This window comes from Ambystoma mexicanum, chromosome 6p (assembly GCF_040938575.1).
Source record: "Ambystoma mexicanum isolate Mex_15411 chromosome 6p, UKY_AmexF1_1, whole genome shotgun sequence".
NCBI lineage: Eukaryota > Metazoa > Chordata > Amphibia > Caudata > Ambystomatidae > Ambystoma > Ambystoma mexicanum.
Window position 1 is genome coordinate 357,080,397 of NC_090935.1, and position 20,191 is coordinate 357,100,587.

Sequence of the window (20,191 nt, forward strand, 5' to 3'; positions counted from 1 at the left end):
GCGTAATTAACTCCATGGTCCCTTAGCGCCATGGATTTTAACACCTGCTAAAAGCAGGTGTTAAATCCGCCATGGCGCTAAGGGACCTCGTACTCAGGCGGTAAGGGTCGGCGCTGTTTACGCTGCCGTAAACCCCTTACCGCCTGGGTCGTAATGAGGCCCCCTGTATCGAATGCAATCAGGCTTTCCAGTTCCAACACATCTAAAGAGTACTTGCACACAGATGTACCGCCCATTGGACTGGTGGTGGCAGTCTAATCAGCTGGTCAGGTCCACCTAGTATTCCAGCGGGATCTCCTGCACGGCAGGTGAGGCAGAGGGCTGCACTTCTCTCTACATCCGAAACCGAAACCTCCAACTGCATGGGTGGCATGCAGCAGCCGGCACCATTTTCCATCTGTATCTGTCAAGAAACAATAATGAAGCCCAGCGCAGCCAGCTCCATTCGTGAATTGTGTGTGGAGCCGGCATGCTCTAACTAGGAGTCAGCACGGATCCTGAGCAGTGTGGAGGCATAATTGAAACACCCATGCACTGATGTGTGGTCAACAGGTGACATCTGGCTCCCCCAGAGCAGCAACGCTGTCCATGGTGCTCCATGCTACCACGGCAGGACTTCCAAAAACACTCTGTAAGTCGGTGTCCTCAGAGGTCGTGATCCGGATGTCCCACAGCTAAAGATGGGAGTGTCTCTGCCTTAAAAACTCATAGAGCAACCCGGCGTCTAGACTGGAAACAGCACACATCAGTTTGTCGAGGAGAGCGAGGTGCCAAGTGAGCGCATAGCAGCGCGGATTTGGCTCGAAATCACACCTGGTGTCTCAAAATATATCATGATCTTAAATATGGGTTCACATCTCGTAAAGACGGGATATACCAGCCTGATAATCGAGCAATTCTGCTCGTCCATTGCTGAGCTCGATCACCCTGTGGCCATCTTGCTCAGGCTCTCGACTGCCCCCCTGACTCCCAAACCTACTGATTTTGGCCTGCTACTATAAATCAATACTATTCAGACACCTTTTATGGGACCACCTTCTTTTTACATGTAAAATGTTATTCACGTTATCAATTTGAGTGAGAATTGAAATCTTTTACAGTGGAAAGTGTTCCCTGCAAAGGTGTATTAACTTTTAAAATGTATCCGTTTTATTTTTTGTAAAACCTAATCTGTGAGAAAAACATATTATGTAAACAAACATCTGCCATTTTGTATGATACATGACACTCATCTTTAGCTGTAAGATGGTGTACAATGGAACAGTCGCCACTGCAGGGGGACTCTGTCAGGACACTGAATTTTGTGCCGTGAACATTTGACTCCTACCTGTCAACGTTCTTCACCCACGACAACAAGGATAAAGGTGAACTGGTCACTACAACTGAAAGAAAAGAAACAATCAGCATGAGGAGGAGAAAGAACTGGATTTGGAGTCCTCAGAGGTTGCTGGCCTGCGGTTGCCCTCTCAAGGGCTGCAGAGACCTGTACAAAGCTTCGGCTGTAGCCCAGGTTTGTTTCTGTCACCCCCTCCCCTGGGAATGCTTAGGAGGGAGAGATAAGGAGATAATCTGGATGCCCCTGCTGCTCGAGTTCTGGTATACATCAAACGACCTGCACTGTAGTTGTGTGAAAGGGAGTCAAGCTTAAGACACTGAAAATAAAAGAAACGTTTCCCTGGGAGAAGATGGAGGTGAGAGACATTGTATACGGCTGCTTTATAGCCTCATGCGTTCCAGTGTGACTTTAAAGAGATTCCACTCTGGGATCACTCTACAGGTAACAAGACAGCCGCTTACACTGCTTTTGAACTTTAATGAATGACTTTGGCAGTAACGCTTACCCTGCCCACGTTCAAGGTTAAACAAAACATCAAGTAATAAAGTTGCGTGTTCTTATGACCTCTGGTGTGCCCACTGGGTGTTTGTTTCGTCAGCTGAACAGAAGAAGCTGAACTGCCTGGGGTTAATCAAGAAAAAAAAAGAAGAAACAGCCATGAACCGTCAGAAGAAAAGCAAATCGACCCTAATGCCACCTGCAGTTTGCAGGGGTGCATGACAGAAAATAAAGTAACACCAGAAAATGAATAGCGCAAAGTCAGTCTAGTACAATGTTACCCACAGCTTGAGGGGCCGGCAAGAAGAAAAAGAAATAAAGGAAAAAAAATAGTAGATGTACATATAATAGAAAAGGGAATATGAAGACATGCAGAGAAAGCAAGGAAACAAAAAGGTGAAGAAAATAGAGGCCAAAATCATCTGTGGCCCATGGTTGCTCCCCCCAACAGTAAAGCAAGCCGGTATGTGGTTTTAATCTCCCCGCAGGCAGACCCCCAGGATGCTCATCGGTGACCACTGCAAGGGGTATCCAACTAAGTAAAGAGGTTTACAATTCTTTTTTCTTCCTGCCTCTAGGCCCAATCCCTTGATATCCTGAGAGGAATACTCCGGACAAAGCCACTTGCACCCATCGTGTGTCCTACAAAACAAATGTTCAGTACGTTTGACATCGACCACTCAGGGAGACATGAGGGCATGAGAGGTTACCCTCTCATCAGAGCTGCCCGCGGTAGAGAGGGTGTAAAGAAAGTGTTCATCAAACAAAGCATCCAGTGATTAGGATGAGTGCGAGGCACACCACTAAGCTGGAACCTCATATTTTTCTTTTTTGGGCCTCAAATAGCTTTATATTCTTGGCAGTCTGCATCTGCCACAGCTTAGTTTGTTAATATAAGTCAAGTGGGGTAATACTGACCTTAACTTCTATTTCACAGGGAGCATTATAGAGTTCTCTTCAGACAAAGTCCAATTACTGGGAATTTGTTTGGGAAAGTTAATATGTGGAAGATCCAGTGTTTGTTTTGCATGTAAATGTTCATGTCTGAGGCCTTATGCTGTTAGTTTAGATGCAAAATACAGAGGATACCCTTTTGGGGTTCTTAAAATCTATAGGTGTTGGTAGTATTATTCGTACAAGTTTCTCTGCCTCCCTGTTGGTTTAATCTTTCTTTAATTTTCAGATGCAACTGAAGAAATCCAAGTTTAAATTTGCATCAATTGTTTTGAGGTTTTCCAACTGTTATTGTTTTCCAACTGTTATTGATGCTTTTCTTTAGCTGCTGCATTTTTCCCAGGGTCACACGAGTGACAACCACACCTATCGAAAGAACTCAGGTACGCACCTACAATGGCGGTGTAACAGTCTCCTGCATATCACACAGGTTGCTACAAAAATGTTTCTATCACATGTCTTTCCTTGAGTGCTGTAACTGCATTAGCGCTTAAAAGCACCTAGCCCTTCTCACATTAATCTTTCCTCTTCTATGCGCCTATCCATGTACTAAAGTGCACGCCATGCAGCAAGTGAAGTGTGAAAATGCTTACATATGCAGTTGTAGCGATTTCCAAAAAACCGACTGGAAATACAAAGAGAAACACAGTCAAAATCACCTTTACTCTTAACTTTACCACTGAGTTTTGGAAAAAGTCTAAATGCCACCTGTTAAGATAGATTTTTGCAACCATCTGTGAGGAGTCAGACATGGGAGGCTGACACATAGGTAAGGTTTTATCACAAGATGCCATTTACTAAATAAAAGGTGTGATAAACGCCTATCTTTCCCTAGCTTAACAATGATATCCCTGCCTCTCAAACTAATACTAAAAGAAAATGACTTAGTGTCCAAAATGTTGTCCCTCACACAAAAACATACAACAAAAATCATATAGGTAGTATTTGGCAACTTAAACAGGCATGCAAATGATCAATGTTGGATCCCCTTCTCCTAAATCAATTCAGAATATGTTAAACCAAGTTCAATTTCAGAAAAGTTATTTCCCCTCGCAAAGGTACAATCCAGGAGGAATGTACAATTCTTTGTATCCAATATGTCCTTCACTTGACAAGGTGACTTCCTTATGTCCACCCGGTTACAACTGTTACGGTTTCCACTTAACAAATCAAAAAGTCTCTTTCTTCTCATATCAAATTGAAAAGTCAATGACAAACAGATATCTTTCTCAGGAGATTAAATCAGTGTTCACCATTACAGTTCTTCTTCATAAACAACATCTTAATCAAGTTATATCATTCAAAAGTTCAACTTTAGTCAGGGTGGTTAGGTACCAGTTCATCAAAACACTTAGGTGGAATTGCAATTCTTTTCCACCTTCTACTTCAACCACAGCCTTCTACTACAGGTACAGTACTTCAACTTCTTTTCTTCCAGGCCACTCGCCTGCCAGGACTAACCACTAATTGTCCCTTTCCTGATATACTCACCTGCCAGGATATAGCTCCTACTACTACTACACGTACTTTGTGGTAAGGCTTGTTCACAACTTTCCACATTTAACTCATTAATGGGGAAGGTTAAACCAACAAAATCTTCTAGCATAAGTCTTTTGACTTTTACCACATTCGGCTTATAACTTCTTTGATACACAACAGGATGATCATTATTACAAATATGTGTTTGCCATTGGCAACGCAGGTTGTAGTTTTCTCCCCGTTGATCCTTTCTACAAGGAGGGCTTTTCTCCTGCTGTCTCTGGGGTCTTTCGACCCAACCTACCGGCTGTATACAGTGTGATTTACAACTTCTTTGTTCGCTACTTTAAATCTGCCTTGATATCTCTTGGTGTTGGCAATGCAGGAACCAAGGTCCCTTATTTGGATATCCCTCTTTGGGGAAAGTATCCAGAGTGATAATTTTTAAGCGTCCTCTGACTAAAACGAAGTCATTTTCTTGGGAAATTGATGTTTGCGCTGTCCCTTTGGTAGGGAAACTCGTATATCTTGGCTCTAAGATCACTCCTTGTCCAACTAAATTGGACTTGAATAATGCCTTAAATTTGGAAGCAACAAAGCTGAGATCTCATATGATTAAGATTAACTCAAAATATTGTACATTTTCCCTTACCCCGTCGATAAAGTATTATGTAGGGAAGATCATACCGACTTTGCTGTTTTGATTGGAGTGCAATATTCAAAGTTTTCAAATTAACTGGGCACGTGTTGAAGCACGGATATGGAAAAGAGTATTTGATCTTCCCAACTCTCTTCCTATAGCCTTTATCTGCTATGAGATGGGCCTGCTTTCCCTTTTACTATCGATGGAATTGAGATGGGTCTCGCTATTTAGACTGATTAATGTCCCTCAAGCAGACTCTCTCTATGAGGATGTTCGTAGTTAACTGCTAAATCTTCTTGAAAAAACTTAAATCCAAATGTTCAGCTATCATTGTTTCATCAGACTCAGATATAGATACCTTGAATTCAAATCCTTTAAGATCTAAGGAATTTATTAAGAGAAGAGACTGGATTAGGACAATTGATAGGCTACGAACAGCAAAGCTACCCACAATCGCTTCAGCCTATGACAAACCCAGAGCCCTTCTACCAATCTACCTACAAAAATTTCCTGATTCCAAGGCCAGGTTGAACTTTTTTCAATTTAAACAAAATGTTTTGCCGACCTTGGAAATCCTTCATATTCGGGATAAGATTGGCTTCCCGTCTGACATATGTCAGGACTGTGATATGAACTCTAAAAATACAACTAAACATCTCTTGCTATCCTGTTCTGGGATAAGGGAATTAAGACGAAGGAGACTGCAGAGGTTCTTTGATAGGGAGAGATGGCTAGACCCTGATGATATATGGGAGATAATTATTTCAGGAAACAAAGTCTTTCTGTCAAACTTCTTAATGACCTAAAATTGGTTGATCACGTTCTCATTTAAATTGGTGAGGTGAGCAATCGCTTGGCCAGAAGGAGGAGGTCATACTTGTGTTTTGCTTCCTCCTCTTTGTGTTTTTCTTATGTTCTTTTGTATAGATCATGATACTTTTTTCTTTGAGAGTATGGTAATTATTTCCTTCTTTTTTTTAATCAGAATTGTTTGTTTGGCTTTGCCTGTTGTATTTACTGTGGTGTAGTTGAGTAAAGTTTCAAGCAATTATTTTATTTGCTTTAAATGATGTAATTTAGTTATATATGTTTTTAAGATTTTATATTATGTTTAAAAAGTCAAAATTAGTTGTGGCTAATATGCACAATAAAAAATAAAAATAAAAAAATAAAAGAAAGTATATTCCTTTCATCTTATATTTGCCCTTCTTTGACTTGGGCAATACTGTTTATAGTGTTCTCTTATTGGGCCTCTCCTTTCATATAAGTCGTATTCACTTTGTTGCTGGCGTCTCCTCTGGACCCGCTTCCTATGCTTCACTGCTCGTCGGGTTGGTCCATGCATTTGACAGTTATGGTCGGCTTCCAGCGGGGCGCGCTCTCTGTCAATGCAGCGCCCACTGCTTCACACGCACTCCGGTGCAATCCTCACGTCAGAGTAAGATGTAGGCCACAGAGAGTGCTTCTCTCCCTCAGGACTGCCGGTCTCAGCACTGCCTCCCGCTGCGCCTCATCTGCATCTCTTGTGCACCACGACAGTCTCCTCATTGCCTCCCGCTTTCTGTGCCGTAGCGATACGGTCCTCTGCTTCTGATACTCCTGCTGCTTCTGCTGCCTCCTTTCACCCCTTACCTGAAGGTCCTTTAAATATTTAAAGGTTTCACTCAGGTGTGTGAAATTACAACCACTAGACCACATAGTACAGGTTGGTAACTCCGTACCCCTCTTCCTCACCACAGTACTAAGAGCATCATTGACTGAAAGTCCAAAGTGTTCTTAGTTGAATTAACATGTAAATCGCACTATATTTTAATTCATTTTTCTCAAGGGATTGTGACATATGTTTAATGGAAGTTTTTAAGGGAATTAAACAGAACCCCATGTAAAATCACTACTACTAAAAGTAGTAGCATTAACTCCCTGCTTCTGATATATGTCCATATGCATAAGGAAGGCTTTTATATTTAGTATTTTGAACAAATCTGGGAGGGGCGGCCCTATGGTGACAATATGCCATGAAATATTCAGGCATTAGGAAACCTTCATGCTCAGAAGAGGATGAATGCTGCTTCTCTTCTGTCAGAGTCACCACATTCCCTTGATTGCCTTTATTTTATTTATTTATTTTGCATTTTTAAAGCGCTCCCACAGCCCGGGGGCATCGAGGAGGCACTGTTACAGAATTTTGTTGTTGTTGTCTTAGTTGCATATTTATAACGCACTTAAATACCCAGAGGTGTCTAAGCGTGGACTCGGGGATCGAACCTGTGTTGTTTTGTGTCGTCTTGCTTCCATGGCAAGCACGTTGCCACTGAGCTATCCTCCCGGGACCAACCCTCCCATGTGATCCTTCCACCTGACACCACCCCCAGGGTTAGGATCGGGTTGTTTCTGCCTTTCGCTAGCCACATGGGAGGAGCCTCTAGGCTTTGAGGCTGGGATGAATCTGCAGGATTCATCACACATCCCTGTGAGAGAGTTGTGTGAGGCCGCCCTAGTTTGTGAAAAGGGTAATTTGCATTTAGGTCAGGCTAAACTCTATCAAGGCAATACAGACTGAGCAGTAAAAATACTTCAGATATGAAGTGGTGCAATATTACAGTTAATCACACTTAAAAAATAAACTAAATGTGTATGTATGTAACTATAAAAGTCAATCAAATACCATCTCTAAAGCACACTTATAAACACAGATGTACATAGTTGGTGATATCAAAGTCAATTCACCTACACTTTAAGATACAAACACAGTAAAAGCAGTTCAATCAACACTGTGAGCAGTGAATTGGAGAATCAGTGTATTTAAAACCTAAACCATATACTCTGCCTTGTAGTTATATGTCCCCTGTAGCTTCAGCAGTCATCCATACCAGGTACGCAGACTTAGTCCCTCGTGGGAAATGTGGAATGAGGAAAAATGTGGAATGAGGAAAAATGTGGGAGGAGCTACTTAATGGTTTGGTGCCTTGAGGAGCATTCAAGGGATAAAAAGGTGGGCACTTCTTCCACAGTGCCCATACCAGGAACAGCCTCAGATGAGAACAGTGATGCAGACCCACTGGCTGAACATTGCAGTTGTCTTGGAACCCCCTCCCTTCTCACACACAGGTGTTACCTGTTTCGCTTGATTCTTCTACCCTAATCCCCCTCTACCTCCTCCAGCCTACTTCTGCAGGAGTCTGTCCTGATACATTCTTGTTTCACCATCACCGTCTTGTGGCCAATGCTGGATTTGACTTTTATGGAGTTGATTCATTCACGGTGCGTCACCCTTTCTCAACTCTCATGCTGGACTTCCTTTGCATCTTTTACTCCCATCTTCATCTTGTATCCTGGCTTGCAACATTGTTTTACTACTGACTTCTGCAATTGTATTCGCTCTCCCCTCTTGCTTCTCCACTCTTTTGGACTGCTTACTCTCTGTTCTCTCCTCCTCTCCCTTTCTCCCTTTTCCTATCTCCTCCCCTTACTTTCTTCTATGCACTTACACTATCAGAATTGTCCCTGGACCTAATATGATAGCAACCTCGTCTGTTTCCTCCACCCTCCCATTACTGTTTTTTTCCTCCCCACCCCCCCTCCAGCACTATCTGAAATGTCGTCAGGCCTAGTATGATAGTCGCTTGTTTTGTTCCTCCCCTCCCTTTCTGCCCCCCTCTCCCCCCCTTTTGTTTTCTCCGGCTCTACCAGAAATGTCGTCAGGCCTAGTACGGTAGTCGCCTGTCTGTTTCCATTTCCTTCCCACTCTCCCCCTCCCTTCCTTATCTATGTCATAGCTCTTGCACTATCTGAAATGTCGTCAGGCCGAGTACGATAGTTATTTCACATCCTTACTGTTCATGGCCTGTAAGAATGTCATTGTATTTTCCCTTGTTCCCTCCCTTGCCTTGAAGCGCTTTGAAACACATTGTATATAGGCGCTATATAAATAAACTATCATATCATATCATATCAAAAGATTCAGAATTCCAGGTAAGTACCTAAGTAGGTTGCAGGAAGTATTGAATGTGCCCCAGAACAAGCTTTCACAAAGCCTATAGCAGGGGTGTCATTTCACCAAAATGCCAGGGGTAGCGGAAGTGACATCACATGACCCTTGACTTTTGATAACATCACAGTAAGTGATGTAATTTGATCCCACCCCGAAGTGACATCACAGGAAGCGATGGAACACAACCTTTTACCCCTTAACAAAACAGGAAGTAGCATCACATAGCATTGCTCCTAAGTACACTATGAAAAATATGGTTACGATATCACTGTAATGTGATATACATTTCATACAAGAATGGATCACCATATGTTATGTTGTGTTATTTTGCATTTGTATAGCGCCTTATGTACCATTGGTATGATCTCAAGGCGCTGGTAGGTTGAACGCCCTCGGGAACCGCAGTTCGAGTCAGTTGAGAGAGTCGTAAAGTGCGTGGGCGCACCAGGTATGTGTGCAGCTGGTGTGGTTGTTGCATGATAGCTGCTTCTCAACGGTAGGTGTGGTGCTGAGGAGATCAATTGAATGTGTTCAGTCTGGAGGGTGGAGATTCAGACTGAGTTCTGGCTGCGTTAGGCCTGAGGAGATGCCTAAGATAGCCGGTGTGTGCTAGCTATCTGTTTTATACAGAGGTCGAAGTGGGCGGGAGCGGTTGGGAGTGGTGCTCCTATACTTTTTATTTTTCAGTTTCACTGTTCCTATACTTTTATTTTAAAAAGAAACCGTTCCGGAACGGTTTAGTTTTAAAATAAAAGTGTAGGAAGAAGTTGAAGCTTGCACTTCAGTGCAACTGCACTGAACATTCCCTTAAATAATAGGTGTGCTTGTTTGGGGGTTTGGACTGTGTGTGGGAGGGGGCACAGCGACGGGGTTTGTGGAGAGTGGGGCAGACTAGCAGGGAACATAGCTCCACTACTTCTTTTCTTACACTTCGACCACTGGTTTTATAAGGATGATGGGTAGTTTGATGGGTAATGTTAGTATGAGAACAGCTTTATCGAATGTGTCATAGTACTGCTGTGTTCTAGTTGAATGATGGTGTATAGGAGAGAGTAAGCGTAGTAGTGGGACATTGTGGTAATTAGTAAAGTGTATGCAACCAGGTACACTCAGTGAATGTTGGGAATACCTACTAAGTTCATTTCTACTACAGTGACGCTATTAGGGCCTACTTCAAAGTTCAACTATTGCGCACACTCAATGATGTTGGAATACGTCTAGATTCAACATTAGCACAGTGATGCTATAAGGGCACGTTTCTAAGTTCAACTTTAACACAGTGACGCTATTTTTCACTCTTTCTAAGTTCAACTGTAACACAGTGACGCTATGAGGGCACACTTTCTAAGTTCAACTTTAACACAGCAACGCTATTAGGGCACACTTTCTAAGTTCAACTTTAACACAGTGACGCTATTAGGCACACTTTCTAGATTCAACATTAACACAGTGACGCTATTAGGGCACAAATTCTAGATTCAACTTTAACACAGTGACGCTATAAGGTGCACTTTCTAGATTCAACTTTAACACAGTGACGCTATTAGGCACACTTACTAGATTCAACTTTAACACAGTGACGCTATTAGGCACACTTTCTAGATTTAACCTTAACACAGTGATGCTATAAGGCACACTTTCTAAGTCCAACTGTAACACAGTGACGCTATTAGGGCACACTTTCTAAGTTCAACTTTAACACAGCGACGCTATAAGGCACACTTTCTAGATTAAACTTTAACACAGTGACGCTATTAGGCACACTTACTAGATTCAAATTTAACACAGTGACGCTATAAGGGCACACTTTCTAAGTTCAACTTTAACACAGTGACGCTATTAGGCACACCCACAGCCCGGGGGCATCGAGGAAGCACTGTTACAGAATTTTGTTGTTGTTGTCTTAGTTGCATATTTATAACGCACTTAAATACCCAGAGGTGTCTAAGCGTGGACTCGGGGATCGAACCTGTGTTGCTTTGTGTTGTCTTGCTTCCAAGGCGAGCAAGTTGCCACTGAGCTATCCTCCCGGGACCAACCCTCCCATGTGATCCTTCCACCTGACACCACCCCCAGGGTTAGGATCGGGTTGTTTCTGCCTTTCGCTAGCCACATGGGCGGAGCCTCTAGTCTTGGATTCTGGAATGAATCTGCAGGATTCATCACACATCCCTGTGAGAGAGTTGTGTGAGGCCTCCCTAGTTTATGAAAAGGGTAATTTGCAGTGACGCTATTAGGGCACACTTTCTAAGTTCAACTTTAACACAGGGACGCTATTAGGGCACACTTTCTAAGTTCAACTTTAACACAGTGACGCTATAAGGCACACTTTCTAGATTAAACTTTAACACAGTGACGCTATTAGGCACACTTACTAGATTCAAATTTAACACAGTGACGCTATAAGGGCACACTTTCTAAGTTCAACTTTAACACAGTGACGCTATTCGGCACACTTTCTCCAAGTTCAACTTTAACGCAGTGACGCTATTAGGCACACTTTCTAGATTCAACATTAACACAGTGACGATATTAGGGCACACTTTCTAGATTCAACTTTAACACAGTGACGCTATTATGCACACTTTCTAGGTTCAACTTTAACACAGCGACGTTATTAGGACACACTTTCTAAGTTCTACTTTAACACAATGACGCTATTAGGCACACCTTACAAGTTCAACTGTAACAGTGACGCTATTAGGCACACTTTCTCCAAGTTCAACTTGGACACAGTGACGCTATTAGGCACACTTTCTAAGTGATGCTATTTATCACAATTGTGCCTAATGTGGTACATGCTATCTTTCGCAATTCCAACTGAGAGAGGGACAGGCTATCATTCACAATGCACTTACGTGAGGGATATGCTACCAGTTATAATTCTATCTAGGAGAGGCATATGCCAACGTTGACAATTCCATTTGAGCGTGATGCATGCTATTATTCACAAAAGTCAAGCTAAGAGTGAGACAAGCTAACATTGTCACACCCGTCACAATGTGGCTATCGTTGATATCAGTGTGTATAGGCCATATTACCAAATGGCTGTGAATGCAAGCAGACATCCAAGGCCAAATGATAATGATGTGCTATTATATAGAACAAATATACATACAATATCACCCAACCTGTGTTGGTACAATTTATCAACCTCTTAAGGATGAGTTGGCCTTGCCGGGTTTCGAACCTGCATATCACACACATCGCAGCAGCAAACGTTCAACCCACTGAGCTATCTTACCGGTTAAAGCTATATTACCGGCTACAGTGAAATGAGCAATGTTCTCAAAGTCAGAAAGCAAATTACACTCTGTAGTGGATACAATTAAACTGGTAACTGAGATTTAGCAGCAGGCCAGTTCATCTGCTGGACAGGTGCAAAGTTGACCACATGTCAAGCCTGCGTGGATCTACTTTTCAGGCTTCAGATGTTGGCTAAATACATACAATTGGGAGGGTTCATAACTGTGTGTTAAAGAATTGGCAATTATTGTATAGAACTCCAGAAAGACAAATTATTTGTTCATCCTATTCTGTCTTATTTAGGGTTAATGCTCAAAGCGTTTCACTTATGGAACCCCGTTTTTTTTAAGAGGCCTGAGCAAGTAAGACAGCCACTCCAGAAACAATGAGCCACATGACGCTGGCCACAGGGCAAAAGTTTGTTAAAAAAACAAAAAACGTTTTTCTTCTTTCTTTTTTTAGGTGTTGCAAGGGAGATCACAGGGGTAGGCAGGGAGACCACACAGGTCACAGCTGCGATCCATGGTGACCCCCAAATGACGTCCCTTGCCTATAGGTTGGAGACAGTTCAGAAGAAAGCACTTTAGGAGTTTAAAAGGTGAGTGACAACCTTTTAGAGGTTCTCTCCCAATATCACCATAGTAGGGGTTACCCTGGGGAATCCTTGTCTAGAACACACTGATCATTAACAGGCAAGTGGTATTTATGACCATACAATCCTTATGGTGGGAGGTGGGAGTGCAAACCGGTATCCAGGCTCACGCCATATACACAGATTTCTTTAGTGACCAAACCAAGGGTACTTGGGATTGCTGGAGCCACTTACTTCTGCCATTGGTCCAGGAGCCAATACCCAAAGGGAGCAACTCAAAGGCAGTCATGGACAAATGAGTAAAATGGATCAAAACAAAGGAGATAGTCCCCAAGTGGACCATTTAGAAGTCTGGGTTGGTAGAGGTTGTTACCGCACAATGAATGATACTAAAGGTGTAGTGGGCTAAGTCAAAAAGCAAATTAATATGACATAGACAAGATAGGCATATACAAATGTTATCCTTTTATTGTATTATAGACTAATGGGTCATACATGAAGTGCGGATATTCCATTCCCCCAAAGTGAAAACAAAATAAATTTGACAATATATAAAAGACTTATTCTGGTATATACAGCATAATGCAAAGTAAAATAGACATAAAAACAACAAAGACAAGGGAACACATTTTCCACAAGAATTGCATATATCAAAAGATAGTATATTCAAAGTCAATACCTGGCTACCCTCCTGTTTTTGAAAAAAGCTAAACAAAAACAAAAATAAAAATCAACAATTCTTAAATTCCACCATTGTATCGAAATCAATCAAACGAATAGGGGAGTTGTAAGGAGGTCCAGACGTAGCTGGCCGATAGTAAATTGGTTTATTTACGGCCTATAGATACATCCCAGGTCTACATCCCAAAGGTGAGCACCCCAAATCCTATGTGTGCAAGGCGTGTCAGATGCTCAGAATGGACGTTTTGGTGGATGGTTGGAATTGCCGTCTTCTTCAGGACCCCAGCGAGGATTGGAGCACCGTGGATGTGAAAAAAACAATATTTAGGACATCGTAAAAATGGGTAAAGAACCCAAGGAGATAAGGTAGGTACTATGTACAATTAAAATACCAATGCTGAACACACACTACACGTGCCATCACCAGCATGGCAAGCCATGCAGAAAGGTTGTCCATAATTCCAACACCAATCATCTTGTGTAAGTAGTGTGGGTAGAGACAACCTCCTCCGGTCCACCACCTTATCCCGGGTCACGAGACAGTGTATGATACACTTACTGTATGTGAGAATTTAGAACAGTCCAACTGAGATAAAGTAGGGATGTGTATAGATGAAGAATAACCTTTCTGACAAGGATCCACAATTGGAAGCCGGAACCTAAATACGGACCTATAGGGGGGCCAAAAAACAAATGCCAAGTGAGGGGAATGATATATATAGACTAAAAAGTCTAACTGTAGGCAGAGTAGTGTGTACAAGGGATGAGAGGGCTCCTGTGGGGGACCTATCTAGCAAGACCAGGTGGTCAGTGATGAGAGGTGGTCAGCGTCTCAGATGTAGGAGCTGAGGGCCGAGGTGCTCTCTCTCAAATGGTAATATGGAGCGAGGCTCCAAGTGACCCTGGAGTATGAGGACAAAAATATATACATAGAAAATTATAGGTGCAGTTTACCAGAAGGTCTGACACGCAGGTGGAGTGGCTGAAGTTGGTGACAGGCGTGGATCAGACTACATGGCGCTTAGGCTTACCGGTAGAATGATTATGAAAATCTTCAAACAGATGGCCCACAAACTTCAAGAAAGCAGTCACAGCAGGTGGCACAATGACAGGAGACCACCAAGATGCATCAAGGTACAGTAGGCAACATTTATGGCAGCAAGGAAGACTGAACTCCATGCAAGCCCCTCTTTGTACTGAACAGCAGTCACAGCATGAGAGTTGTTTTTCAGCCATGAGCCATCGACCTGCAAAGTCCAGAGCTCCAGGTCAGGATTGAGCTGGTGCAGCAGAGAGGCCTTTTCAGAGGCTCGACAGCCCATAAGTTGTCCCGGGAGTACTTCTGATTACTTTTTGGGTATGCCTTTTTTTGCCCGCAATCCACATACTAAAGGCCACAGATCGCTGTTGCCAGCCAAACCCCGCCCCATGCTATACACGACTGCAAGCAGGGGCTGGAGCGAAAAAAGAACATGCATACCATGAGTTGACAATTGGTAGGAGGCGCGGGAGGAGTTAAGAATCATTGAAAGCTGCTTGTGGGAAAGACATGCTTTGGGGAATTCGACCATCTGCATGGGGGAGTGTGCGCTCGCCTGGGGTCTTTGAAATTTTGTAAGGAAATTGAATGTTGAGAGATCAACCTCCAGAAAAAATGTGTTGGGCTAATCCACACAAACGTTCCTATGCTCGCCGCACAAAAAACACACAGTCACGTGTACTCTGGGTGGACACAGCCTGCAGACTCAGTCGTTGTGTCATGTTCAGCTGCAATGTGACTGCCATGGGTACATCAACGCATCTCAAGAAGGGGGAAGGCAAAACCTTCCTCCTGCCATGGCCAGCTTCATTAACTGACAAAGGCTCCATGGATCCGCCCTCTCCTTTGTCCGCCCTGCTTGTGGCAGCGCATACTGAGAAGTTAATTGAAGCAGGCCTGCGAGAGGCCTGGTCGCAGAACTGACAAAGGACAGAATAACCAACACCTTTTTAATATACATCTGTGACAACCTGAAGACAGCTCCCACCACTTAGTTTCAAGGGCAGTGAAATGTCATGTCTGGGACAACTGTTTACAGTGGTCATCCGCGCGGGATGACCCATTCAGAGAGGTACGAGTATGTGGTTTGGCAGCGACCATAGGTCTTGTCTGACCGCTGCTAAACGGGAGACCTGCCGCTTTTAATCAGGAACCACAGAGAGCTCAATTAACCAGAGAGACACTTTGATCCACAACAGACAGGAAGATGGGTGGGACTTAGTACTACATGTTAGTCACCCCTTTACCGTTCCTGTTGCAAAGTACACACATAACAGAAGATTGTTTATGGGGACTAAGGGTTGGTTCATTAAGGTAGGCTTAGCCTGCACCAATCACTGGGCACATTTGGCTTTGAAAGAGGGTTGAGCCCTCTTTTGGCAGATCATTTTAAGACTTTGCAAGGAGTAACAAGAAGGACCCATTTGGACACTGGCTGAAGCTACAGTCTACATTACAGCTTCCGCCAGTGAAGGAACCAGGATTTCCAAGAGGGAAGCCCCCTAAACACCGCACAGGGAACAGAGGGAGATACTGAATCCAGAGGACCCTTTAGCAGCTCCAGAACCGGTACCCAGCCAGCCCACAGCGTGCCCTGCTAGGCTCTGCAGCAAGCTTCCTAGGAGGGAAGTGCCAGAGAGTCTCTGAACCAAACCAAGGACAAAACCGTTGTCTGCAACACTCTCCTCAGCTTTGGGCCATCTGCCTTAAAGGATGACACGAGCCAAGTGAAGAAGGTAGGAGGAGTGCACCAACAAGCATCAACTAGCGTTTGCCTGAAAGGACATTTTCGAGACAGTCGAGCTGCAGCCAACTGCTCCCCTGACTGTTGTCACGCCGCAGTCGCTCAAAGCTGTCCGAGATGCCTCGACCAGTGCTTACGACCCACCAACCAGCACAGAGACAATGATTCCTGACCCAAAGCCGCTATGTAGGCCAGCCTGCAGCCGTCCCGCCAGCCTCGCTCACTTAACTGCCTGCCGCCTGATACCTGCAGTGGTCTCCCATCTTGAACTCTGTCGGAGAGGCTGCAAAGCGCCCTGAAACTGACTCCACCCTGTTGAGCACCCAGAGCTTCTATAAACACAAGGTACATTGTGGTTCTGACCCCCTGGTCCTTCCCTGAAGGCCCTTAGTGACATTTTATGACCTAGTGCTCCATTTGTGCTACGACCAAGTATCCTTGAACATTTTGATTAATTACTTTAGCAACTACCCTCCTGTCAGTATCCAGAGTGCATCCCCTTTCCTTCTTGAAACTGTCTGTCCTCTGTATTACTTTACAGGGTGGGCTGTATTTTGTAGTGTGCTAGAGCTGTCTGTTGTGATAAAAACAACATAGATATTGTTATACAACCTTGACTGGACAGTCCCTTTTATCATTGGTGAATAATTGTATTTTAGCTGTGTTGCAACTATCCAACGATCCACGACCTTGCAGAGATAAGCCTGCCGTTCCGTGGACAAGACACATGCCATCATGTGACCCCTGGGAGGAAGAGCAGGAGGCACTGGCAGTCCCTGAGGGAAGCATGTGGGAGAGTCACACTCATGTTTGTTTGCTTGGTGAGAGAAGCTGTGATATGTAAGGTGGGTGACAGACGCACCAGCCGGTGTCCATTTCTTGAAGTGAGTTGGGTCACACCTGGTGAGAGGTGAGAAAGGATACAGGAATCCTTGAGGGCCATTCGTGGGAGAGACACGATTGCCGGATTTAGATGGAGGGTTGCATGCAGATCTGTGGAAGTAGGTGACACAGCAGTCAGAGCTCGTAGGAGGAAGAACAGGAGAAGCCAGAAATCCCTGTGGGCAGCATGTAGGAAAGATATGCTCACCTCATTTTGCTGGAAGGGAGTGAGCTTAGAGACTTTTGGGTAACATGCATGCAATGGATGGGATGCAGAATAACTCTGACACCAAATAATCGAACCAACTAAGGAAGATGGCAAAGTTTTCTGTTTTATTATCAATTGTCTAAAACAGAGAGTTACAATGGACATCAACAGACGTTCGCTCGAGCTTTCAACACATTTTACAAAAAATCACAACTTTATACTAAAAATGTGTCATACGTGATGTCATACTACGTGGCAAATAAGAAAAACCTATGAGGGATTGCGATACGCTCAAGTGGAACACCTAAGAATACTTCTTATAAGTGGTGATATTGTTATTAGATGTGTACTGTCAGGTGGGCAACTTATGCCTACTGCTCATGCAAGTCATCTTCAACACTTATACACGGTACACAGTATATCATTGGCTCACCAACTATAAGGCCCTTCATTATATGGCCCTCTACAATTGGTTGACACGCGCATGCCATGTCTGGAACATTCGGTTCACTTAGCAGCATGTAAGCTCAGACCCAGGTGCCAGGAGATGAACTTGACTTTACCTCCCCACCCAATTACCCCAACGTCTCTTATCACCCATGCCTTCTACCATGAGGATTGTCTTTGAACTTTGCCTTGCAGAGTGTTCTGTGACAGCAGACCACAATTTGGTCCATTTTGCAGAAATTAAATGTCTTAAATGAATAAAAGTTGGCACGCTTGGTGTTCATTCTTAGTACCTTAACAAGGGATGATTCAGCTTTGCACGTTCACCGCTTTCAAGAATAGATAACCTGCCTTGGCTGCCTTAATTTTGACACTAGGCCAGACAGCCTCGCCATTCATTTTCACAATCCCAGCTAATTCTTGCTGTGACACAGCTCTCAGATTTCCTTTCCATCTCTGGGCTTACTAAATTAATTACACTGATGTCTAGCTTCTATATAATGGCAGCTGTGCCAGCAGTCTATTCACTTCTTAAAGCCAGCTATGATCACTTAGTCTACTTGCGTTACAGCATCTGTACAGTTATTGAACGGCTTGCATTTCCTGCAGTGCGTCAAACACGTGCAATCTTCTTCTCGCATATGAAAGTTACTCAATTCTTAATTTCGCCATTAGTTTCTATAAGGTCCATATGTTTTCTTCATGTAACGCTCACCTGATTCCCACGGAGGCGCAGGTCCGGCTTCGAGTGCTGATGCTTCTTCAATGGTGAAGCGCAGGACTCTGAAGATGGACAGGAAGGGCCCTCTACTCTGGCTTCTCCGGCTCGCAGGAATATTCCCCTGTGCGTGAAAAGGGAGTATTACCTACTGACTGAGTTATGCTCAAGCCTCCCACTCTCTTCCAACCCTCCACGATACCCTTCCACGATTCCCCGTGAAGTCTCACCTTAGGGTCAGGAAGGATGAGCCCTCCATCCTGCTTCAGATGCAGGGGCGCGTTGAAACCCAGTTACTTCACTGGATTGAGGATTGATGGGAGTTCAGGTAAACTTGACTATTCAGGTAAGGCTCTGTAAAAGTTCTGTTGCAAGTTCAAAAGCCCAAGCTTAATAATAATGTTCATTGTCTTATTGCAGCAAGCGCTAATGCTTATGTCTTTTTTCCCCTTAGGGGCCGGGGTTCGGAATGCCGGAGATATGGCGCCGACCCGAAGTGAAACGTGCAGTTCCAGTTCCAGTAAATAGAAGGTTAGTTCTGGATGAGCGCTCGGGAACTGTCTTTGCATACGCTCATTCAATGTCTTTGTCTTTTTTCCCCATAGGGGCTGGGGTCCGGAAAATGCCTGGGAGCGGCAAGACCCGAAATGAAATGGGAATGACTCAACAGGTAAGTCTTATTCCCTTCCTTCTCTCACCTCTTATTCTTGTCTTTTTCTCTAGGCTCTGGGAAGTGGCTGTGTATCCGGATGATCGCTGCTGAAGATGGAGGCACCCAGGAAAGGTAAGTGAAATGCAGCGCTGCAGCGATCGTAACGAAATGCTTTTAAAAATGATGTCTTCCTTTTCAGGATCGTCGGTTTGATGTCTCCGCGGTGCAGATTTAGCTGGTAAGGTCTTTTGTCTCCCTTTGCAGGTGACCCAGGATGCTGACAGGCGTGGCTGAAGTCCAGATGCAGGAGCTGACACGGTGAGCGTCCAGCTGCGAGGAGCAGAACAACGCGAAGCGTGAGTTGCTGATCGGGTGTGGTTTAAATAGCTTTGGAAGAAGTTCCAAGTGTGTATCCTTCCTCCGATCAGGTATGTATCCTTCCCCGACCACACCCGGGTGGAAAGTAGTCCCACAGGTAAAGTAGTTCCATTCAGGCCTCAAGAGGGCCTGGATGTGGCAGCATGGTCTGCATCAGGTAAGTGCACATTAACACACTTGAACACATGTCTAGCTTTATGAGCCTGGCGCCTATGGCGCCAGGACAGAGGTCCAACATGAGCCTGGCGCCTAAGGCGCCAGGACTGCGTCCAAAGGGCCCCAGCTTGGGCCTGCTGGCACTCCCCTGGGGGAAATGATGCCTGCCTCTGGGGTTGCTGGGTCGGACCTGGCTCCTTGGAGGTAGGCATCATGACAGTACCCCCCCTCAAGGCCCCTCTAAAGGTTCTTCCCTCCGGGTTTTGGGCTTGTTCGGAAATCTCAGGTGAAACCTTTGTATTAATCTAGGTGCGTGGACATGGTTACTAGGCTCCCACGATCTCTCCTGAGGTCCATATCCCTTCCAGTCAACAAGATAGAAGAGTTTCGACTTTACCACCTTGGAGTCTAAAATGTCTTTAACTTCGGATTCTAATTCCCCTTCAATTTGAACTGGATCTGGAGGCTTGGACAATCGGGTTCCTGGTTGTACTTGCTTCAAAAGTGATGCATGAAAAACTGGATGAATACGCATGTTGGACGGTAG

General features: G+C 44.2%; 1 protein-coding gene across 1 annotated transcript in view; it reads left to right on the top strand.

The window, feature by feature from the left end:
- UGT3A2 (UDP glycosyltransferase family 3 member A2) overlaps positions 1-20,191 on the top strand; it is a 413,230-nt gene that overhangs the window by 189,076 nt on the left and 203,963 nt on the right. The gene's annotated exons all lie outside the window — the stretch shown is intronic.